We start from the raw sequence: 25,163 nt of genomic DNA, 5'->3' as shown, positions 1-25,163 counted from the left end.
ACCATGCCTGCTAAAAAACAACAACTCCATCTCATAGGTGTAAGGTGACATTTTGGCTTCATAATCAATGGTTGTTGTTGTTGTTTAGTCGTTTAGTCGTGTCCAACTCTTCGTGACCCCATGGACCAGAGCACGTCAGGCACTCCTGTCCTCCACTGCCTGCCGCAGTTTGGTCAAACTCATGTTGGTCTCTTTGAGAACACTGTCCCACCATCTCGTCCTCTGTCGTCCCCTTCTCCTTGTGCCCTCCATCTTTCACAACATCAGGGTTAGGGTTAGGGTTTTTTTTGCTCCCCCCTCTTGCTTTTTAAGATGCTGCCTAGTAATCAATGGTACTCATGCCTGAAACTTGGAAATACATTTTATCATATGTGGTGGTCATGCAGAATAGCTAAGGATTATTGGGAAATGATTTATAATGAGATGAAAAAAAATGTTTAAAAGACCCCCCCCCCCAAAAAAAAAAATCCCAGAGGCATTCCTTTTAGGAATAGTGCAGACAGACATTCCCAGAGGCCATTAAAAAAATATTTATGTACACAACTACACCAACTTGGATTTTGCTAGCCCAAAAATGGAGAGTGAGAGATATTCAAAAAAGGAGGAAGGGCAGCTTAAAATGATGGAGTGTGCAGAGCTAGCAGGTCTAACCAGCAGAATAAGAGAACAAGAAGACAGAGTCTATAAATAGGAATGGAAAATGTTTTTGGAATATCTAGAAAATAACTGTAAACAAGTGAACATGCTACCAGGGTTAAGCTAAATTCAACAGTATAAACCAGGCTGAGGTAATATGAAAAAGAGGAATAGAATATGCAGTCGTAATGGGAAAATTTAAAGAACCATGAAAGGAGGAAAAGGGAAGCTAACAAATGTATTATTTTATTGGTGGATATTCCATGGTGGAAAATGTATAACGGAACAATTTAATAAAGTCGCTGTGGGTTAAATCACAGAGCCTAGGACTTGCCAATCAGGAGGTCGGCGGTTCAAATCCCCGCAACGGGGTGAGCTCCCGTTGCTCGGTCCCTGCTCCTGCCAACCTAGCAGTTTGAAAGCACATCAAAGTGCAAGTAGATAAATAGGTACCACTCTGGTGGGAAGGTAAACGGCGTTTCCGTGCACTGCTCTGGTTCGCCAGAAGCGGCTTAGTCATGCTGGCCACATGACCCAGAAGCTGTACGCCGGCTCCCTTGGCCAATAAAGTGAGATGAGTGCCACAACCCCAGAGTCGGTCACGACTGGACCTGATGGTCAGGGGTCCCTTTACCTTTACTATTAAAAAAAGAAACTTGGAAATAGAGGGAACTGCGCCTTTTAATTTGCTTTTATTGCAAAGGAGAAGCTTGTGTACTCATTAAAAATGTTGCAAAGGCTTCCTTTTTTTGGTTCAGATTCTCTGGTGAATAAGCAGAAGACGTCTCCAGTCAGGGATGAAACAGGATCCAGTGGCTCTCGGAAGGAGGAAGCACCTCTCATTTTTCACAGATTCCTGGGTAATCAGGCAGCACTCAACAGCATACGTACTTACTTAAAAAGAAAACCCAAGGGTTAGTTCATAGCAAAGAACTTCATAGCAAAGCCACAACAGTTGACATGTGGAAAAACAAAGGAAGTCATAAGGTAAGCATAAGGTAAGGTAAAGGTAAAGGACCCCTGGATGGTTAAGTCCAGTCAGAGGCGACTCTGGGGTTGTGACGCTCATCTCGCTTTCAGGTCGAGGCAGCCGGTGTTTGTCCACAGACAGCTGTCCGGGTCATGTGGCCAGCAGGACTAAACCGCTTCTGGCGCAATGGGACACCGTGACGGAAACCAGAGTGCACGGAAACGCCGTTTACCTTCCCACCACAGCGGTACCTATTTATCTACTTGCGCTAGTATGCTTTCGAACTGCTAGGTTGGAATAATAAACATTCCCAAACCCATCGTTTGGTACGGATGGGTGGCGGTCAATTTCAGCTCCTCATTTTCCCAATGTTAAGTTCAGTTCTTCACCTCAGTTTGCAATTTATTATTATTATTATTATTATTATTATTATTGAAACGCCTCGAGAAAATTCGTCGGGATTTTAGTGCAAATTTCTCCCACTGTGTTTGTATGCAAGTGTGCCTCTTTGTGTACATCTCTCCACTCTTGTGCACTTTTGCACATGTTGCTTGACTAGGGAACGGTGCTGCAAAATTCAGAGAAATGTGAAAGTCAAAGGATGGCTAAGTTTCAGTTTGTGTATTGCTTTGGACACTGGGAGTTAGGTAGGTTGCACCTTGGGTCTAAAAGAAATGGAAGAGGGAGAATTTAGGAGACTATTTAAATAATAAAACTATATTCCATTATAAACTCATTATAAAGAATTATAAAGCCATTATAAATAAACACACACTACCTTATGAAAGATTGTCAGCATGTAAATAAATGTATGGCTAATTCTGGCAAGCATCATAAACACTTTTCTTCAACTATCCCCCCATGCACAAAAGATTATTAGAGTTAGTCACAATAAAACTACTTTCTTAGTTCAGCAGGTCCCTCAGCCTAAATCCAAGATGGCAGAATTTCTGCGCGTGTAAAATCTGCAGTACTAACATAAAAGCACCGGGGAGGCAGAAGGAGGTAATCTTTGACACTGAATGAATGAATGAATGAACTTTATTACGGTAACAGACCAGGATTTTAGCTCTTATCTGTTTTAATTATTAGTTTTTTATCCATCCATTATCTGTGTTTAATCTTGTATTTTATTCGGATGTTTTATGCCTGTTTCCTTGTCCTCATTTGCCATAACAATTATCGGTCAAAAAATCCTAACTGCTATTTTATCTATATGCTTTTTTTTAATCCTGGTCTGTGGCCGTAATCTTTAATACTGATACTAAACTGAAATAGAAATCCTGCCTTTCTCATTGACTCGCTTTTAGGAAATATTGTACAGGATTTTATTTAAACTCTGACCTGGACTTCAGAGATTAGGAATGCTGGGTAAAAAACCCAATATGTTTCCTTGGGGAGAAGTGAGGTTACAGGGAACCAGGCAGAGGGCCTTCTTGGTGGTGGCACCCGCCCTGTGGAACGCCCTCCCATTGGATGTCAAGGAAATAAGCAGCTATCCTATCTTTAAAAGACATCTGAAGGCAGCCCTGTTTAGGAAAGCTTTTAATGTTTGACGCACTATTGTATTTTAATATTTTGTTGGAAGCCGCCCAGAGTGGCTGGGGAAACCCAGCCAGGTGGGCGGGGTATAAATAATAAATTATTATTATTATTAAGTTTAGCGGAAATGACTAACTAGCAAACGTGATTAAGATGGCAGCCTGTTGTCGCTCAAATCCGACGAGTGCTGGGAGTGAGACAGGGCAGAGGTGCAACTTTCGTCCAACAACCTTTGAGAACTTTTCTTTGGTGAGCTGTAGTTACCTTTTGCAACATGTCATGCGGTTTTTGCACACTCCAATCTTAAACATCTTCTTGGGACAGAAGGAATGGAGGCATTCTGCACGAGCAGCCCGGCATTGTAGATTATTATGCACTATGTACCTTGCATATCCTGCATAAATGGGGGGGAGGGGGGAATATCACTGTCTACTTTGGAGAGTAAAGCAAATTCAGAAGAGGAGAAAAGGGAGACACAAGTTCACCGGCTTTAGAAGGGGAGGTGGGGAATCCCGTGCCCTTCTGAGTGTTGTGGCAGTCCCATTACCCCAAAACCATTGGCCGGAGATGTTCACCACGGTCCCCACCCTCCCATTTTACAATCAGTTCATCATAAATGGGACAATCAAGAATGTCTTCATAGTACAGGCTGCTTCCTTCATGGTTCCAGCCAGCCACGCTCTCATCCAGGATAACTTCATTCCAATCTCCCTCCTCCCAGTTTTTTACACACACACACACACACAGTGCCGGATTAGATTTACGTATAAGCTAAACAAGCTATAGCTTAGGGCCCCACTCTCTTGGGAACCCCCCCAAAAAACATTAAAGGAAAAAGACCTGGATGTACATTTCCAAAATATAAGATTAAAAAAGAAATAAAATAAAACCTACATCCAGCAACAGTGTTTTGTGTTGTGTAGGCTCCTATGATGTAAGTCATGGGCCCCGTCTGCTCGCCTGCTCCCTAAAATATCACTTGTTTTCTCATTTCTAGTTATATGGTGCCTACATTCTGCATGGACTGGTTACATGTGCAAATAGCTTTAGAGACCTATTAGGTCCATAAATCACCATACAGCATATATTCAACACACAAAAAACCAGTGACAATTTGTTGTTGACAAAGGACAGTTGGACATATAAAGGGCCCCATTACTTTCAGTAGCTTAGGGACTCATCAAACCTAAATCTGGCCCTACACACACCCACACACACCAGTCAGCCTCATTAGACGGTGGGTTTATTTTTGGGTGGCGTTGGGTGGTTTCCTGAGGTTTGGCAAATGTTACGTTGCCTCCAGGTCTTGCTAATATGTTACTTGTGTGCATGGATGGTGCTGTTTTGGCCAAAGCACCAGGATTGGGACAATTTCATGGATGGGCTGGATGAGGACAGTGGCGGAGGAACCCTCTCTGGCACCCGGGGCGAGGCAAACTGCTCGGCGGCGCATGTGCAGCATCCGTACGGACTGTGCACGCTCTCTCCATCCCTTACCTGAGGCAGCCGGGAGCAGCAAACACAGGGCAGCCAAGCACAGCGGAAGGATCTTCATGGCTGCGTTAGGATGGGTTGAAGCAGCGAGGCTCGATGCACAACTAGAAACCAGAAGGTTGCCAGGGGACGGCTGGGCTTTCTGCAGTTGTAAGCTCCTGGAGAAGGTGCTTCTGGGCTCTCTTTTGCAACGTCCAGCAAGTCGTACCATGCTTTGAAGGAAGGTGGGGCTGTTGTTCCAGCTAGAAGCGCAATGTGCTCTCCAAAATGAGATGTAGGGATAAGAGGTTTAGGCCTGTGGCGAGACTGGGAGGATGTGAAGCCAGGAAAAAGCTGAGTTACTGAATACATCCTGGTAGATTCATGGATGATTTGCAATCAGTAGATAAGGACCTCTGACTCTCAGTTGTTCCACAGGGCAGCAAGACGTCACCATTCTCCCTGCTCTGCTGCTTCTTCAAGTCTAAATGTTATGCCTTCGATAAAGAAGGTAAGCTTTTATAGAGTTATGATTAAATACAACAAACTCTGCTTATAGAGATGGGAGACACAGAATCATACCAACAAACGAACGTGTTTGCATTAGGGGATGTCCTAAAGTAGAGGACCTTATGCATTATATCTTGCGCTGCCCCTTATATAATGAAGCAAGAGAAAGATTTTTAGCACCTATAATGACAAGGTCCCCTAGCCAGAACCCCTCTGACATGATTTTATATCTCCTCACAGACACAGATAAGTATGTGACCTGGCGTGTAGCACTCTTTGCAACTGCCGCAAGGAAAATTAGAGCAAATTATATAGCCAAGGTAGCCACCAACTGTAAAGGAGATGAATTTATTTGACCCTATCTACATCAAGCTATATTCTATCTTTATTACTAAACTCCAAATATAATTGCACATTGTATTAATTAACATTATTTTTTAATATATTAGTGGCCATGTGATAATTTTAGCTTATAAATTTTATTGTTTAATGTCTTAACTTGTATATTAAGGTACTTTTATAGCTCTTTTTAGAGTAGGTAATGTTTTGATGATATAAATGTTTTAAGTTTTTTTGTATCAATCCAGTATATTTTCTTTTAATTGTTGAATGATTCTGTGTACATTGCGGCAGCCTTTGGCTATGTGCAATAAAACTGACTGACTGACTGATAAAGAAGGTGTTTTTTTTGGGAGGGGTAACCAGGAGACGATCTTTGTGTTGAGCTCCATTCAGTTCTGGTACTCAAAACAAATTCCTGGGCTTTGGCTATATACATTAGTGGCTTGTAAAACATCGAGAGGGAAATGGAAGTGCCTGATCACCTCATCTGTCTCCTGAGAAATCTCTATGTGGGACAAGAAGCTACAGTTAGAACTGGATATGGAACAACTGATTGGTTCAAAATTGGGAAAGGAGTACGGCAAGGCTGTATATTGTCTCCCTGCTTATTTAACTTACATGCAGAATTCATCATGCGAAAGGCTGGGCTGGATGAATCCCAAGCTGGAATTAAGATTGCCAGAAGAAATATCAACAATCATGTTTCAATTGGATGTACTGCCATTCTGTTTCACTGGTTAATCCATACAAAAAAAGTCTTTGATTGTGTTATGTATTAAGATTAGCTGCAGTTCTCACTCAGAGCCACCAGTATGCAAATGAAGGATTGAGAACTGTCGCTCACTGATTGGTTAGCTAGTTGGGAGTTGTTACTGTTACAAGTCCCCTGACACAACCTTGATGGCAGAAAGTGAGGAGGAATTAAAGAACCTTTAATGAGGGTGAAAGAGGAGAACACAAAATATGGTCTGAAGCTCAACATAAAAAAAACTAAGATCATGGCCACTGGGCCCATCACCTCCTGGCAAATAGAAGGGGAAGAAATGGAGGCAGTGAGAGATTTTACTTTCTTGGGCTCCATGGTCACTGCAGATGGTGACAGCAGCCACGAAATTAAGAGACACCTGCTTCTTGGGAGAAAAGCGATGACAAACCTAGACAGCATCTTAAAAAGCAGAGACATTACCTTGCCGACAAAGGTCTGTATAGTTAAAGCTATGGTTTTCCCAGTAGTGATGTATGGAAGTGAGAGCTGGACCATAAAGGAGACTGATCGCCGAAGAACTGATGCTTTTGAATTCTGGTGCTGGAGGAGACTCTTGAGAGTCCCATGGACTCCAAGAAGATCAAACCTATCCATTCTGAAGGAAATCAGCCCTGAGTGCTCACTGGAAGGACAGATCGTGAAGCTGAGGCTCCAATACTTTGGACACCTCATGAGAAGAGAAAACTCCCTGGAAAAGATCCTGATGTTGGGAAAGATGGAGGGCACAAGGAGAAGGGGACGACAGAGGACGAGATGGTTGGACAGTGTTCTCAAAACTACCAGCATGAGTTTGACCAAATTGCAGGAGGCAGTGGAAGACAGGAGTGCCTGGTGTGCTTTGGTCCATGGGGCCATGAAGAGTCGGACACGACTAAATGACACAACAACAACAACAAAAACATCGAGATGGCTGTCCCTCACGCACAGACACCCCGTGTGTTGCATTTCAAGTCATATTCTTATGTTGCTCAACAGGCCTGAGAGGGTATGGGCACGTCTTTGCTGAATGCCCATTACCTGATTTGTTTCCCTGCACCAAGCTCCAATTTACTGAAGCTGTCACACAACCATAGGATTGTAGAGTTGGAAGGGACCATGAGGTTCAATGCAGCAATATGCAGCTGTCCATTACAGGGATCGAACCTACAACCTTGGCATTATCAGCACCAGTGGTGGGGTCACAGGGGCAGCTGCCTCAGGAGCAAACTTGTTGGTTTTTTTTTAAAAAAAGATATTTATTAGAGTTTAAATATTACAAAAAAAGAAAAAAGAAAAAAAGGAATACAAGCAATAAACAATTACAAAAACCCAAAAACATAAGGAAATACAATAATACAAAACATCAACAGTACATCAAAACATCAAAAAAGAAAAAAAAAAACCCAGAAACATTTAAACAAAAAAGAAACACACACCTTTTAAAAAAAATAGCAGGAAAAAAAGAAGAAAAAAGAACAAAGGATAAAAACCCAGTATTTTCATATCCTTATCTTTCATTTCCTTATTTCCTCGACTTCCTCACACCTCCTTTTTTGTATTCTAGTTCAATTGGTTGTTCCAGCAAGTCCTTTCCCTCTTTCTCAAATTTAGTTCCATAATTTATCTTAATGCAATTTAACCTTAAGTTTAACCTTTACCCATTATCGGTCTATTCATACTTAATTCTTTATAACATTTCAACTAAAGTCGTATAACTTCTTTCCGGCATCCTTCTAACATTCATTAATTTTACAATATTTCTGTAAATATACTTTAAATTTTTTCCAATCTTCTTCCACCGACTCTTCTCCCTGGTCTCGGATTCTGCCAGTCATTTCCGCCAGTTCCATGTAATCCATCAGCTTCATCTGCCATTCTTCCTTGGTAGGTAGATCTTGTGTCTTCCAGTGCTTTGCAATAACTATTCTTGCTGCTGTTGTGGCGTACATAAAGAAAATTCTGTCCTTCTTTGGCGCCAATTGGCCTACCATGCCCAGGAGACAGGCCTCTGGTTTCTTTAGAAAGGTGTATTTAAATACGTTTTTCATTTCATTATAAATCATCTCCCAGAATGCCTTAATCCTTGGGCATGTCCACCAAAGGTGAAAGAATGTACCTTCAGTTTCATTACATTTCCAACATTTATTATCGGACAAATGATAAATTTTTGCAAGCTTGACTGGTGTTATGTACCACCTGTAAATCATTTTCATTAAATTCTCTTTTAAGGCATTACATGCCGTAAACTTCATGCCAGTGGTCCATAACTGTTCCCAGTCAGCCATCATGATATTATGTCCAACATCTTGTGCCCATTTAATCATAGCAGATTTCACCGTTTCATCTTGTGTATTCCATTTCAACAGCAAGTTATACATTCTTGACAAATTCTTAACTTTAGGGTCTAACAATTCTGTTTCCAATTTTGATTTTTCCACCTGGAAGCCTAATTTTTTTATCCAAATTATATGCCTCCATTATTTGATAATAGTGGAGCCAATCTCGTACTCTATTTTTTAGTTTTTCAAAACTCTGCAATTTTAATCTGTCTCCCTCTTGTTCCAGGATTTCCCAATACTTCGGCCATTTGGCCTCCATATTGAGTTTTTTCTGAGCCTTTGCTTCCATTGGTGACAGCCATCTTGGGGTTTTATTTTCTAACAAATCCTTATATCTTATCCAGACATTAAACAATGCTTTTCTTAGCATATGGTTTTTGAACGCTTTGTGTGCTTTAACCTTATCATACTACAAATATGCATGCCAACCAAATACATTGTTGAAACCTTCCAAATCCAAAACATCCGTGTTTTCAAGAAGCATCCATTCTCTCAGCCAACAAAAAGCGGCTGATTCATAATAGATTTTTAAGTCTGGCAGGGCAAATCCACCTTTTTCTTTAGCATCAGTTAATATCTTAAATTTTATCTGAGGCTTCTTGCCCTGCCAGACAAATCTGGAAATATCTCTCTGCCACTTCTTGAAACAGTCCATTTTGTCCAAAATTTGCAATGTTTGAAACAAAAACAGCATTCTTGGCAATACATTCATTTTTATCACAGCAATTCGGCCTAGCAACGATAGCTTCAAATTTGACCATATTTCTAAATCTTTTTTCACTTCAGTCCAACATTTTTCATAATTATCCTTAAATAAATTCACATTCTTAGCAGTCATATTAACCCCTAAATGTTTCACTTTCTTAACCAGTGTCAGTCCTGTCTCCTTCTGAAACTTTTCTCTCTCAATCTCATTTAAATTTTTCTCCAAAACTTTAGTTTTCATCTTATTCAACTTAAAACCTGCTACCTGACCAAATTCTTGAATCAGTTCTAGTACTCTTTTAGTACTTGATTCTGGCTCCTGTAAAGTCAATACTAAGTCATCTGCAAATGCTTTCAGTTTGTACTGTTTAGCTCCCACTTGTATGCCTTTAACCAATTGGTCCCTTCTAATCATATTTAGCAGAACCTCCAGGACCGAGATAAAAAGCAATGGAGAGATTGGGCAACCTTGTCGTGTTCCTTTCTCAATCTTAAATTCTTCCGTCACTACATTATTCACAATTAATTTAGCCTTCTGTTCTGAATAAATTGCACCTATACCATTTCCAAAACCTTTACCAACCCCCATCCCCAATAAATTCTTCTTCATAAAACTCCAAGAAATATTGTCAAAGGCTTTCTCCGCATCCACAAAAATCAGAACTGCTTTAGTATTAATCTTCACTTGTAGCTTTTCTAGAATATTAATTATATTCCTTGTATTATCAGACAAATGTCTGCCCGGGAGAAAGCCCGCTTGGTCTTTATGAATTTCTTCTGCTAACACCTTTTTTAATCTTTTAGCCAAAATATCTGCAAAAATTTTATAATCCACGTTAAGCAGTGATATGGGACGGTAGTTTTTAAGTTGCGTCTTTTCAGACTCTGATTTTGGTATAAGTGTAATGTATGCTTCTTTCCACGACTCAGGTGCCCTTTTCCCTTTCAATATTTCATTACAGACTTCCTTTAATGGTTGTATTAACCATTCTTTCAAAGTTCTGTAATATCTAGAAGTCAGTCCATCCGGTCCTGGAGATTTACCTAATTGCATATTCTGAATGGCCCCTTCTACTTCCTGATCTGTTATTTTGTAATCCAGCATTAATTAATTTTCTTGGGAAATTTTTTGTAGTCCATTTATTTCCAGGAATTTATCAATGTCCATTTCATTCTGCTTTTCTTGTGTGTATAATTGTTTGAAGTACCTCTGGAAGCACTTTCTAATTTCCACTGGATTCTGTATATTCTTTCCTTCCACTTCCAGATTCGTAATAGTATTTAATTTTTGTCTTTTTTTCAATTGCCAAGCCAGCAATTTCCCGCACTTATTTGCCGATTCAAATGTCTTTTGTCTCATCTGTTTAATCTTCCATTCTATTTCCTGATTCATCATTTTCATATATTGTACTTGGTATAACTTTATTTCTTTTAAAATTTCCTGAGACTTTGGTTTTGCCCTCAGTTTCTTCTCTCCTTCCTTTATTTTTTCCAAAATTTTATCTTTTTTCTCATTTTGCATTCTCTTCTTAATTGCGTTCTGTTGTATCAAGAAACCTCTCATGACGGCTTTACTTGCATCCCAGATTACTCTTTTTTCCACTGTAGTGTTCATGTTTATCTCAAAATAATCTTTCAAAGTTTTTTGGGCCTTTTTAATAAATTCATCATTCCTAAACAAAGAGTCGTTCATCCTCCATCTAAAGGAACCAGTTGGCATTAATTTCATTTCCATCTTCACAGCATTATGATCAGAGCTGGTCTTAGGGAAAATTTCAACCTTGCTAATCTTTGGAGCCAGTCCTCTAGTTACCCAGATTTGGTCAATTCTTGTCCATGTCATTTTAGCCTCGGAGAAGAAAGTTCCCTCTCTTTCCAGAGGATTCTTCATTCTCCAAATGTCAATTAAGTCCATGTTTTCAGTCATGTCAAAGAATGTTTTTGGTAGTCTTCCATCCTTAGTGATTATTTGTCTTTGCACCTTATCCATGTTTGTGGATACAACACCGTTCATGTCTCCCATCAAAATCATATTGTAATCCAAATAGTCCATCAAAATTTCATGTAGCTTTTTAAAGAATTCAGATTTCCCTTCATTTGGTGCATAGATACCTATTACCAAAAAATTATCTCCTTGTGATTGGATTTCAATTGCTACAAGTCTTCCTTGTTCATCTTTAAAGATAAATTTAGGTGATAGGTTCTCCTTTGCATAAAGAACCACTCCTCTTTTTTTAACTTTGTCCAATGGGATAAATTCTTGGCCTAATTTTTTATTGCTCAATAATTTCCTGTGTAACCTTGTCACATGTGTTTCTTGTAGACAAATCAAGTCCAATTGCTCTTTTTTCAATAAATGAAACACTCTTCGCCTTTTTTCCGAAGTGTTGAGGCCATTCACATTCCAGCTCAAGGCCTGCAGCGCCATCCTGTGGCTACTTTGGTGCTCCCCCAACTGCCCCCAGAGCTTGCTCCACTTCTGTTGGTGGTAACGTTGGCTCCTTATCAGGGGGGTCCAGTCCAAAAGACAATGCTGAAATGTCCAAGGTATCTTTTTTTGTTGGTGCTCTCTCCCGTACTCTTTGCTCCAGTCCTCTGTCTGGTGACCCTCTTTCCGATGTTATTGGCTCTTTTCCAATTCCCTTTTGTAGGTCTTCTTCGTGGTTATACAGGAACTTTGTTTTATCCTCTACTGATCTTATCTTTATTTTTCTTCCTTTAAAACTAAAGGATAAGCCTTGAGGAAATTCCCACCGAAAGTTGATTTTGTTCCTTCTCAACAGTTCAACCAAATCTCTGAAGTTAAATCTCAAATCTAAAAGATATTTAGGGATATCTTTAAATATCTCCACTCTAAATTGGTGTATTGTCAAGGCCTCCTCGTAATGCCAGCTCAAGATTTTATCCCTCTCTTCTTTGGATCGGAGTGTAATCAGACAGTCTCTTATTCTGTTCTTCTCCTTCTTCCCTCCTCTTCCAAGTCTGAAAGCTCTCACAATTTTAAACTCCTCTTTTTGTAAATTCCGGTTCCAATAGGCTGCAAATTCCTCTGTAAGATAGTCTATCAAAGAGTCTTTTTTCTAGTTCAGGTACTCCCCGAATTCTCAAATTTGTCTGTTTCTCCTTGAGCTCAAACATAGAAAGCATCTGCTTCTGGTCTTGTACTTGTTTCCACACATCTGGGACCTCTATTTCCAGTTGTGCTACCTTCGCTTCAACAGTAACTATCTTTTCCTTAGCTTCCTCTGCAGTCTGTCTAGTTGAATTAGACTCCTTAACTAATGTCTCTATAGCTTCTGTATTAGAGTTGACCTTTTGTTCCAAGCTTTTTATGCTTTGTGTATTTTGGTCCAATTTTTGTGAATTTTAGTCCAATTTTTTGTTCATTTGTTCCAAGGAATTGTTAATTTTACTCAGAACAAGAGCCCAATCTTCTTCCGAAGGCATTCCTCCTTTTGGTTTAGTATACATTGACGCAGCTGCAGAGGAAGCAGGAGGGCCAGATGTAGAAGCTCTCCGAAAAGTCCTCCCAGACCTTGTTGTCTTTTCTTGTAATGAATCTATTTTTTTCTTTCCCATCTGCCATAACACTCAAGGCGCTCAAGGTCAGGTACAGTCCCAGAGTTTTATCTTTAAAACTGGAAAATTCCACTCCTTGTAGCAGTTTCAAAATCCTCCTCTAGAGGGAAATAGTTATTGTTTATCTTGTATTAGTCCAAAGTATCCTTTTTCTTTTTCATTTTTCCTTTTAAGTTACAATAGAAAGTTGCGCTAATATAATTAGTATCAAGCCTTAACTTTAGTTCAAAAAGAAATAGTTGAAACTTTTAAACCAAGAGAAAGTAGTTGAAACAATGTTTCACTCACTGACAGTCAAGTAGTCTATTCACAGTCAATGCGGAGCTCCACAATGCAGCGACTTTAATGGCTGCCGTTCCCAGGTTCTGAGTGGTGAAAAGTTAACTTTACCCTCTTTTTCTGCAGGCAGATAATGTCCAAGAGTCCTCCCCCTTTCCCCCTGCATCCAAGGGGGGGGGTTCGCTATTTTTATACTGGAAATTTAGACGTCAAATGCAGTCTTTCAGGCTTTAGTTTAAACCTCTTTGCCTCCAACTATTTACAAAAAGAGGAAGGCGGACTTCCTGTTTTGCGCCTCCCCTGTTCGTAGCCTAATTCAACTTTTTAAAGATCCAATTTCTTCACTTTACTCACAGGTAGTTACTTTAGATCCAAATGTCCACAGGAAAAAAGTCAGCGCTCCCCGGCGATGGCTGTGCGGCTTCACTCCGTGAAAGTAGCAGTCAGTTCGCAGCACCGCGCCGCTCACCCCACTTCGCTCCGGAGCCCCTAAATGGGATTCCCCGCGAGTAGGGAGGCGCTCCTGGTGCCCTGCCGAACCCCCACATTCCCAGGCTTCCTCCACCTGAGATTTCTAATGGGCCCCCACCTTCGCCGTGGCGGGCGACCCAGTTTTCATGGAGCCGGTTCCTCCGCTTAGAGGAGCTCCGCCATTTGCCGCTGGCGCTGACCCCGGAAGAGGAGGAGCAAACTTGTTAGGCACGCAAAATTTTGACATCTGGTGCTACCTCAATACAGCTGTGCGCTTCCGCCACTGGGCTCCACTGAAAACAGCTTCTCCATGCGAACCACGAAGTGACCTCTCCAGACAGAGAAATGACAGTGTGGTATAGTGGTTAAGAGTGGTAGACTCGTAATCTGGGGAACCGGGTGTTGAATGGTTTCTTTAAATGTAAAGGTTCATCATTGTTCCACTCGATGTGTATGTCTTTAAGGGGCCAGAGCAAGGGCCAGAGCAAAATAACGAGACCCAGCTTTACAGCTGTGAAACATAGCAGGTGCTGCTGAGTTTTATTGATTAAGCTGTGTCAGCATTTGGGTGTAGTATATAAGGAGCAGCACCTAGCTCTCCCATTACCCTGGGGGATGGGTTGGTGGTTGGGTCTGGTTTGTTGTTGATGTATTTAGTGTATAAGGAGTTTTTGTTTTTGTAATTAAAACCTTGTTTAAGCTATTTTTGAGTCCCTTTTTAATGCATGGTCTCCCCAGCAAGCTCTCTGCAGCGCTACCATACTGCAAACAGCCAACACTGGGTTCGCGTCTCCGCTCCTCCACATGCAGCTGTTGGGTGACCTTGGGCTAGTCACACTTCTCTGAAGTCTCTCAGCCCCACTCACCTCACAGAGTGTCTGTTGTGGGGGAGGAAGGGAAAGGAGAATATTAGCCACTTTGAGACTCCTCAGGGTAGTGATAAAGTGGGATATCAAATCCAAACTCCTCCTCCTCTTCTTCTTTTCTTAGGCTGCAATATCCTGGGTGATATGGATGCTGTTAGGCAGTTGAATGTGCATGCGTACTCTGTCAGTTTCTCTCCCTCTCCCTACTCCATGAGGCCCCGGGCACTGGCAACCCACGCTATGCCACTAATCAGCACCACACTCTTATCTGCACCGGACTCTAACCAGCTGAGCTGTCAATGGCACTTGAGCAATGGCTCATGAAATGTAAACACCTCAGCTCAGCCTTAGCTTCCGTTTTCAAAATGGAGAGAGTTCGGTTTGAGGGAAAATGCACCAAGTAGATCATATGGGTTGCCAAAGCACCCTAAGCTCTTGGCTTTAAACATCACATGGGGGAGCATGCTGGAGCCTGACTAAGAGGCAATGAGTGGCCTACCTTGCGATTCTTTCATTCCAAGTGTGTTGCTTTTGCCCCAGTCTCCAACTGGTGGATCTTGGGATTCTAATAAAAAAACAAAGTCGATCCCCAAAGGCTGCTCACACCTGCTGCTTCTGGAAAGTGACTTGATATCACAAACGGGGCCTTTGCAGCGAATGCCTTTAAGTATGTCCTCCTGGTGGGGGGACTCCAAGGGCCCCCCAAATATGCTTTTTGTGAGAAACCTATAAAAAGCCCCAATTGAATAAGACATTGGGGTTCAGTTAAAATACCCTTGACTTTTTTGGCTCATGACAGTTCCCTTTTGTGCATAAAAGACACATACCGTATTTTTTGCTCTATAAGATGTACTTTTTGTTGGGATACTGCCAGGGAGATAGCGTCCATCTGAGCCCCAAGCCGGCTGCCGGACGTCCATCGATCTCTGTAGCCACGCAGATCCAGCAATTAGCGACACGAAGCCTTAGAAATAGACTGCCACATTCCAGGCTCGTGCACATCCTTTATCAGCAGAAACACAGCCAGAAAGCTTGCACCGCAGAAGAGCAGAAGAGCATATTTACAGACTTTATTTAGCGTTGAACAGAACAAAGAAAAACATGACCGTTCTGAGTCAGCGTCTCTGACCGACTGAAATCGAAAGGAATAGCAAACATAAACATCCTGTGAACAGGACATGCGCAGACTCTGTGACTCTCAAAGCCTGCTCCCTTTTAAGGTGGAACGGAAATATCCTAACATCCTCCCCCTTTCCGTGTAACCTGTAGTACCTGTGGTTCAACCCAATTGCAACCTTTGTACATAAACCTTAAGTTGTTCTTTGTTAACAACTTTAGACAACAGATCAGCAGGAATTTCATTTCCTGGCATGTAGGACACCTGAATCAGTCCTTTGTGAATACACTCCCTTACACGATGTAGCTTAATCTGCAAGTACTTGGTTCTTTGCTTGCAACTCTCGGAGTTCAGCAAAGCCAAACAAGATCTATTGTCTTGATACACTTGTACAGGACATTTCACAGAAACCCCGATGTCCTTAAACAGTTGCATCAACCATTCACAATCCATGAGTGAAAATGACAGGGCATTGAGTTCTGCTTCACAGGAACTTAGGCTCACTGTCGTCTGCTTCTTGCACAACCAGTGAAACAGGCAGTGGTTGTACATGTAGCATACTCCAGAAGTGCTTGTACCATCCGTGGTGTCACTTCCAAAACTTGCATCAGCAAAGATTTCAAGACCTCCAGTCTTCTGACTGGTGAACCTCAGCCTGTAGTGCATAGTCCCTTTCAAATAGCGGGCTATGCGCTTCAGAGCTTTCCAATCATGAATCGTAGGATTGTTGGCATGTCTGCTAAGCAGATTACAGCTTACAGCTATGTCAGGTCTTGAACATCTGGCAATGAAATTCAGCTTGCCTAGAATGCATCTGTACAGCGTTGTGTCAGAAAACGCTTCAGCAGTACTGTCTACCTGGTAACCTGTCACCATCGGTGTGTCTGCTGGGTTTGCATCAACCAAATTCAACCTGGTTAACACATCAGCAATTTTCTGTGTTTGGTGTACCAGAAAATTACCTGCTTGGTCCTTCTCCGCCTGCAGAGAAAGATAGTTGAATACCTCACCAAGATCCTTCATGTCAAAGTGCTCCTTCAGCTGAGCTAGGGTGCTTTGGTAGAAAGCCTGATTCTTCCAAAACATCAGAAGATCATCAACAAAACATAAACAATACAGTTTGTTTTGCCCCTCCTCCTTGACAAACACACATGGATCAGCTTTGCCCTGGTGAAAACCTAGAGAAAGCAACGTCTCAGTGAGTTTTGTGTTCCAACACCTGGCACTCTGCTTAAGACCATATAAGGATTTCCGCAGTTTACAGACCATTCCCTTCTGTATCTCCATCCCATCAGGTGGAAGCATGAACAGCTCTTCATTCAAAATCCCGTACAAAAAAGCTGTATTAATGTCATGATGGGAAACATGCAGTTTCTCCTCCGCAGCGACCTTGAGCATCAGCCGAATGCTCTCATATTTGACTGTGGGTGAGTAGGTCTCGTGGTAATCCTGTCCTGGTACCTGTGAAAAACCTCTGGCAACCAATCTGGCTTTGTGTCTGACTACCTTGCCATTCTGGTCTGTCTTGGCCTTGAAGACCCATTTGCTGCCAACCAGTCTCATTCCTGGGACTACCGGTACCAGTTCCCAAGTTTGGTTCCTGTTCAAGGAATCAACTTCAGCCTTCATGGCATTAAGCCAAGGCTCAGCATCTTTAGAGGTTAACTCCTGAACCTCTTTGAAGCTTGAAGGTTCCCACACCTTCTCTGAGCTACTAAGAACAGCAGTTGCTGTCTTAGCAAACTCATCAGCAAATCTCTTTGGAGGTCTGCCTTTGGTCGCCCTTTCAGACCTACGTACTAGACGCAAGTCTTCTGGACTCATCTCCTCTTTCTTAGGAGAAAAATGACCAATGGTGAACAGTGGTTCTTCCAGTTCATTGTCAGACGCATCAGATGGTCTGACTGAGGCCTTTGCGCTCTTGTAGTCTGCTGTGTCATCACTGTCACTGACACCAGCAGCAGCACCGCCCACTGAACTGGAATCCGAACTCTGATCATCATCATCATCATCATCATCCTCAGCTTTAGCTGCTTGCTTGACATCATCTTCATCCTCCTCTGGGTAACTCTGGAAAATTCCCACATTTCCCCCCCACTTAGGATTGTACTCAACACTCCTTGTGAACTTAATGGACTTAGAGTTAGTCATCCATACCCTGTATGCACCTTTTTCGTACCCCATGAACAAACCATGTGCCCCACGCTTACCAAGCTTGTTGGTTTGTGGGGTGCGTACCCACATGTCAGAACCAAAGATTCTCATGTGTTTGATGTTGGGTTTCTTACCAAACATCTTCTCATAGGGGGTACAACCAATAGGTGATGACAATCTGCGATTATAAGTGTAAGCAAAATTCGACAGAGCCTCCCCCCAATACTTATCAGGGAGATTGGCATCATGCAACAATGTTTTCATCCCTTGCAGCAACGTTTGATTTGCTCGCTCCGCAAGCCCATTCATCCATGGCGATCTAGGCGTTGACAAGTCATGCTGGATTCCCTTCTCAGTCAGGAAAGCTTCAAACTGCTGAGAAGTGAACTCCCCGCCCCGATCAGTAAACAGACAGCCAATGCGTTTACCGTGAACATTCTCCAACCAAGCACAGAATGCCTTGAACTTAGGAAACGCTTGCGATTTCTGCTCGAGCATAAACACATGAATGTACCTGGAAAAAGAATCAATTAGAACCATGAAGTACCTTGCTCCACCCAAAGAGGGCGCAAGTGGACCAACCAGGTCTGCATGCACTAGCTGGTAGGGTTTGGAAGCCTGCCTGCTAGACTCCTTGCCTTTTGGAGCAACCTTCACCTTGTTCTCTGCACAAGATACACATTTCATGTGAAACTTACAGGGTTTGATGTTCAAACCCTCAACCATCTCTGGCATCTTGGCCAGTGCCTTCCAAGAGAGATGGCAAAACCTCCGATGTGCATCATGAATGCATCCTGCATGAAGAACTTTGTTAGTTTGTGCAACACAACAAGAATCAACATTAGACACAACAGCACCAATGTCATCATAAGTTATACAGAACAAGCCATCCATAAACTTTGCATGCAAAATGTCCTCTTTGCCTTTTCTGATGACACAGACACTCCTCTTGAAGGAAATCTCAAAACCACGCCCAGTAAGCTGTGGGACACTGAGCAATTTGTCTGCAGCACCTGGAACATATAGTACATCTTTGATTGTAGTGTGCAGACTTGCCAGTTTCACAGTCCCGACTCCTGCGATCCGCAACGTCTTTCCGTCAGCCAGGTGGATCTCACCTTCTTGAGATTTGAAGGAGATAAAGAGATGGCGGTCTTTTGAGACATGGCGGGTACAGCCTGAATCAACAACAAACCTGGCCTTGGCCTTTGGAGCAGTTTTTCTGGCAAGCAAAACCTTGTTTTCCACCGGCGTGGGCTTTTGCAGCTTGCCCCCCTGCTCCTGGCCATCAGACTTGCCTTTAGCCTTTGGTGAGGCTGTGCCAGCAAACAAAGCATTGTTTTTCCCTGGCTTGGGCTTTCCACCCCCCCCCCCTGCTTCTTGCCATCTGCTGGCTTCTTCCTTTGTTTATTTCCAGTCTTTGGACAAAACTTCTGAGTGTGACCTTGGGTCCCACAGTTCCAGCACTTCACAGCTGCCCACGCTTTGGCTCCCCCTGGAGGCTGGAATGCTGTCCCACATTGCTCCCCCTGGAGCGCACAAGCCGACTCAGCTGCATTCCTTCTATCGTATTCATTTTGCAAAGTCGCCAAGACCTTTGTAGCAGTGAGGTCTTGCGCAGGGAGGGTCGCCAGCTGACTTGCCACGGCATGGTAGCTTTCATCCAGGGAGTCCAGGATGAGAACTGCAAACAGTGACTCAGGCATATTGAAACCTCTCTGAGTCAATTCCTGTCTGAGATGCTGCAAATGTAAAACATGGGCTCTAAGGTCTTCCCCTGGCTCCAAACGCTTCCTGTGCAGCTTTCTGAAATAAAGCAACACAGACCCAGCCTCTTGTCGGAGATGACAGGCTCTAAGCCCGTCCCACATCTCACGGGCACTGGCCTTGCCAGCCAGGGTGATTAACTCTTCAGGAGCTACTGAGAGCAAAATTATCCCCATGGCTCTTGAGTCCTGTGCCGTCCATTCATCTGTCACAGGGGCTGGGGGGTCCTCAGAAACGGTATTCCACACTCCAAGCTTTCTCATCTGGCCCTCACAGTACCTTGCCCAGGTCTGATAGTTGTGGCCATTTAGCTTTGGTGGAGACGGAGCAGCTTCTGAGGATTGTAAAAGATCCATCTCAGCCTTTTACTTGAGCCGTGAGTCTTATTCACTTCAAAGACCCCTTATCTTAGCAGCTCATTAATCACGAAGCCTTTGGCGGGGCTCCCAGATCCAATTAGGCCTGCCGGACATCAAAGGGACTTTGCCGCGGCAACAAAAAGCCTCACTTTCGCTTTTCCTCCACATACCTTTCAGCAGTCTGTCGCAGTCTTACTCTCCTGTAAGTGCTGTGAATCTGGGCCCGAAACCTTGTTGTTGGGATACTGCCAGGGAGATAGCGTCCATCTGAGCCTCAAGCCGGCTGCCGGACGTCCATCGATCTCTGTAGCCACGCAGATCCAGCAATTAGCGACACGAAGCCTTAGAAATAGACTGCCACATTCCAGGCTCGTGCACATCCTTTATCAGCAGAAACACAGCCAGAAAGCTTGCACCGCAGAAGAGCATATTTACAGACTTTATTTAGCGTTGAACAGAACAAAGAAAAACATGACCGTTCTGAGTCAGCGTCTCTGACCGACTGAAATCGAAAGGAATAGCAAACATAAACATCCTGTGAACAGGACATGCGCAGACTCTGTAACTCTCAAAGCCTGCTCCCTTTTAAGGTGGAACGGAAATATCCTAACACTTTTCCCCTCCTAAAAAGTAAGGGGAAATGTGTGTGCGTCTTATGGAGCGAATGCAGGCTGCGCAGCTATCCCTGAAGCCAGGAGAGCGAGAGGGATCACCGCTTTCGCTGCGCAGAGATCTCTCTTGCTGTTCTGACTTCGCCTCGCTGGAGAGGCGCTGCGCAGAGAGGGAGAGAATATATTTTTTCTTGTTCTCCTCCTCTAAAACTAGGTGCGTCTTATGATCGGGTGCGTCTTATAGAGCAGAAAATACGGTAGTCCAGTTGCTGCTTGGCTGCGGGAGACCAAATAAGAATGATATTGAGGAGTGAACTTGGAAGTAGCAAAATTATGGGAGTCTGACAGTTGGGAGTCTGGCTATGCCAGCTTAGCAAGGACAACTTGCCCTCATATAGGCTTGTTATCTAGGTGAACATAAATCACAGACTACAATTCTCCTTTCTTTAGTACATAGGTGTGGCATTCATACAGAGCCCCCGGTCGCCTCACGAACTACTGACTTGTACACCACTAATCCGCTGCCACCAACCAGGTCCTCCCCGGTAAATCACTTAGTCTCAGTCAGGTTCTTAAGTTTAAAAAGGAAGAGTGTAGTTTACTGCAAACACAAATAAACTTTAACTGCATTCCAAACGTTGTTACTCTTTACCTTCTTAGTCTTATTTTATCCTGTCTCTATCTCTTCTGCCTCCCCTCACACAAGAACCAACTGCACTAACTGTCTCTCTATTTCCAACTGCCTGCCAACTGCTTTTCCAACTGCCTTTCCCAACCAACCAACCCACTATAACCAACTACCCACCCTAAACCTCGGGCTAAGCTAAGCCCTTTTATAAACAAGTAGGCTCCGACTCTGGCTTTTCTATTGGTCTACCTATTAACTCTTTCTCTCCCCCTGTACAGACATTTTCAAACGAACGGACAAATGCCACAGTAGGCTTCAAAACTTTAGAAGCGAGGGGCTCTAGAAGAGCTGGACACAAGTCAAGTTGCAGGCTGGACATCCAATGGGTGTTTTGCCAGCTACCCTTTGCTGATGTTTGCAGCTTTTTGACTGGATTTAATATGAATTCTTTGTCTGTATATCCAATAAAAGGTCCAGGGGGTAACACCCCCTCTCTGTTCAGCCTTTGTGGAAATGACCACACTGAACCTATTTACTGCAGTAAATAAACTTTTGAGTAGTTAATGGTACTAGTGAGACAGCAGATTTGCCCTGCAACACTGAGAGGAAGGGGGTCCTTTTTCTTTCAGTTTACCTCGCCTGCCACCCCTGCAAAACCCAGGTCCAGTGAGGCCATGGGCAGAGATTAAAGATGATAATCTCTGAAATGCAAACCCTATAGGCCAAAGCAAGAGAAAGCAAATATGGACTTTATAATAGCCATTTTCCAGCAAGAATGGCAGTAGGCCAGGGCTGAATGTAGGAAAACAACAGCAAGAAATAAGGACCCTTTGCCAATATTTCACTGAGGTTGCCTCCAGATTGTCACCACTATTGTGCATGAGGGATTTGCGCGGATACAGGACAGTTAGGTTTGCATGTTTAAAGTGGGCTGAAACGATCTGTTGCCCTAGTGCAACATATTCACTGCAAGAGAAACCCAGACTTTTTGCAGTTAGAAAAGTAATGGGGAAATGTACAAAAAATGGGATTAATGGGGAAACATATATTCTTCATGCAAGCAATTCTGAACGAATGCAAGGTGAATGTGCATTGTAGAATGTGCAACCTCCTCATGAACAAATTGAAACTAATGCTCAATAAAGGCCAGATATTAGGCCCCTCCAGAAATCCTTCTTATTGTGCAGGCGAAGCAGATAAAAGTACAAATTTGTTTGAAGACACTGGAAGCATTCAGCATCCGTTTTGCATCTATACCGCAGAGTTGCCAGCCTCTGGTATTTTGAAAATGTAACAAGGGAGAAGGCCTTCACAAATCTACTTGGAAGCACAGCAGGAGTGAGTGAGCAGGACACTGAACAACACAGCTCATGTTGGACTTGCGTTCGACTGACCTACTCCTCCGGTCGAGTCCTCCAACATGATTAACAACCTGAGCCTTTGATGAGGCTCCAGGCACATTCCCTCATTACGTAGAGTATACAGCAGCAGCAGAAGAAGATGAGATGTGAGCTACATGCTAGGAGTTTTAGTTCTAACTACACAGACATAAAAGAAACATACATCCTCTCTCTGTGAAAGCAGAGAGGCAACTGGAACAAAGAAACCAGGAAACCAGTAATATCAACAGCCGTCTCCCGTGAGACTTCCAACAGCCTGGAGTCTCTGGAATATAAACAGAACCTTGGGAATGATGTAAAGCCATTGCCACAGCATCCTCCGTGGATCTCTTTGCCTTGTACGCAAACTGGTAAGGGTCAAGTCCTACTGGCAGACAAGATATGATATGGTTTCTTACCCACTTTTGCTTTCCTGATACCCCTCTTCAAGTTCGCTCTTTCTATACCATACGGTACCCGGTCACCAGTTCTAAAAGCAGAGTTTCTGGCCTTCAAGAATCTCCTAACCTCTCCTGTCATCCAGGGCTTCCTATTCGGATACAACTTAACATACCTTTCCCTGGTGCATTTCCTGTGCCGAATCTAATATAATCCAGGACCGTTGATGTAGAAGTTTCTAGATCTTGATGGTCGAACATATTCCAATCGGTCTCCTGGAAACAGTCCTGCAACTGCTGAGAGGCTCCCTCAGGCCACAGAGTAACCATCCGTGTTTGTAGCTGGCCTTGTTTCCTGAGGGGTGTGTACACTGGTGTCAGAAGCAGGGACACATGATCTGAACCACTGAGGTGCGCCTCATATTTCCGGCTGATGTTCGTATACACCTTGTCAAGAGTATTTTCTCCCCTTATTGCACACTTAATGTGCTGATGGGATTTTGGGAGTACTGCCCTCACATCTGTGTGAGTGAAGTCCCCCACGATAATCCGCGCTGCCTCAGGGTATCTGCTCAATTTAGCATTGATGTTTTCATGCATACTACTCATGGCCCTGCAGGCATTTGCAGTTGGTGCTACATAAAAAAGCTACAGAGATAGTGCAGGATAGTGCGCACCCCGGAAATGATCTTTTAATTATGGGGTATCAGAGTTTTTAGGGGGCTGACCAGGTTGGGATAGCAGGCTTGTTGGTTTTTGAATGTCTGATGTACATTTTTACAATTTCGTTGTTCTGTATGGGACAATGACAGTAAAGATTATCGTATTGTATTGAGACTCATCTGGAAAGTGCCATTTCATGTTCCTTTCCCCATTTGCCAGGAGTCTGAGCTCCATTTGGGGTTCCTCCTTCCGCACCCCAGGGTTCCCCCAAAGCCTTGGGGAAGGAAACTGAGGCAGGCTCTGCTTGCTCCCCAGGGCCCTGCAGGGGATTCAGGGTGGGGGCCCTGTCTCTTCCTCTGGCCATGGCACCCGCAGGAAGCCTTGGAAGAAAGGCAGGAGACCCTCAGCAGAGAACAGCCAAGTCCGGTTCTTCTCTGCAATGGCTTCCTCTTCTGAGAGCTCCCTCTCTTTCTTGTCTGGGCTGGACTGGGAGGACCCCAGTTCAGCCAGTTCCCTAGAGTTCCCCCACTGAATCCTGAGACCCGCAGGGATCAGGAGTGGGAGCGACTTTTCCTGTTCAACTACTGCCTGAGGGGGAGGAACAGATGTCTTGGCCCACTTGGGGGGCAAGTGAGGGCCATCCAGAAAGGGCTCCTGGGACCCCGAGGGGCCAGAAGGGGAGTCTCCAGCCTCGTCTAGGGAAGAGCCCCCTTTCCCCTAGGCCTGCAGGTGGAGCCCTTCTCCTAGCGCTGACTCTTGGGGTGACCAAGGATGCTGCTCCAGGGGTCAAACTCCCCTGAGGGAACCCTCCACCTTTGAGGGGATAAAGCCCTTATTACTACTGAAGGAAGGTGAAGACAGGTGACCCCACCTAGGCCTGAAGTCACCCCCCCCGAAAGCAGGCTCAAAGCTTCTCAAAATCATTTTCTCAGCTAAAAGGCATTAGCTAAGCATCTGCTCATTTGCTCTGCTGTTGCAAGGCAAAACCGTTACTTTTACTAGCACGAGAAGGCTTCAAAAGGCTAATGAATAGGCTCTGTCATTGCCAAGAATACTCAGGCCTGAGAAACGAATCTTATCTCATTCGGTTGCAACATCTTGGACATGCTGAACCACCAGGGCTCCTCAACCCACCCCCTTGGCTTCTCACCCCCCCTTTCCTGGGAAGGGCGCCAAATGTCCACAATAGTCCCAAGACAGCTTTCTGTTCATGCTCAGAGGAACTCATGGGGCAGGACTCCTGAGGGAGGAGAAAAGGGGAGGGAACTGGAAGTGGTATATAAACTCTGTGCACATGACTGTGAACCCGTGCATGCTTTTTGTGAGTTATCACACTTGCTCCTTCTACCAGTTCATGGATGGTAGAAATAAAGCTTTTTCTCCGAAACTATTCCTTGAGTGTCTCTTGACTCCCACTTCCCTTTCCCGGGCGCAATATTTTTCCCACCCGAGGGCAAAGCCTCATAAGGCTACACTACTACTACTACTACTACTACTACTGTTATTCTCCTCCTCCTTGGGCCTCCGAAACAGAGAGGGGCTTTCCCTCCTGGCCCCCTTTCCAGAACCTGGTAGCTCCCCCAAGGCCGCTTGCCTGGCGTCTCCCAACGGAGAGGCCTCCTCCGTGGGT

The 25,163-nt window shown here is 43.8% G+C and overlaps 1 long non-coding RNA gene across 1 annotated transcript; it reads right to left on the bottom strand.

The window, feature by feature from the left end:
* Positions 1-1,307: 1,307 nt before the first annotated feature.
* Positions 1,308-21,140, bottom strand: LOC308474701. The gene is made up of 3 exons (XR_013984867.1): positions 21,118-21,140; positions 3,413-3,542; positions 1,308-1,530 (listed from the first exon to the last, which is right to left on the bottom strand). It is a non-coding gene; the product is annotated as an uncharacterized lncRNA (long non-coding RNA).
* Between the last annotated feature and the right edge of the window lie 4,023 nt (positions 21,141-25,163).

This window comes from Podarcis pityusensis, assembly GCF_964106645.2.
Source record: "Podarcis pityusensis genome assembly, chromosome: 3".
Classification (NCBI taxonomy): Eukaryota; Metazoa; Chordata; class Lepidosauria; order Squamata; family Lacertidae; genus Podarcis; species Podarcis pityusensis.
The sequence above is the reverse complement of the archived record's forward strand: the minus strand, read 5'-3'. Positions and strand labels throughout refer to the sequence as shown.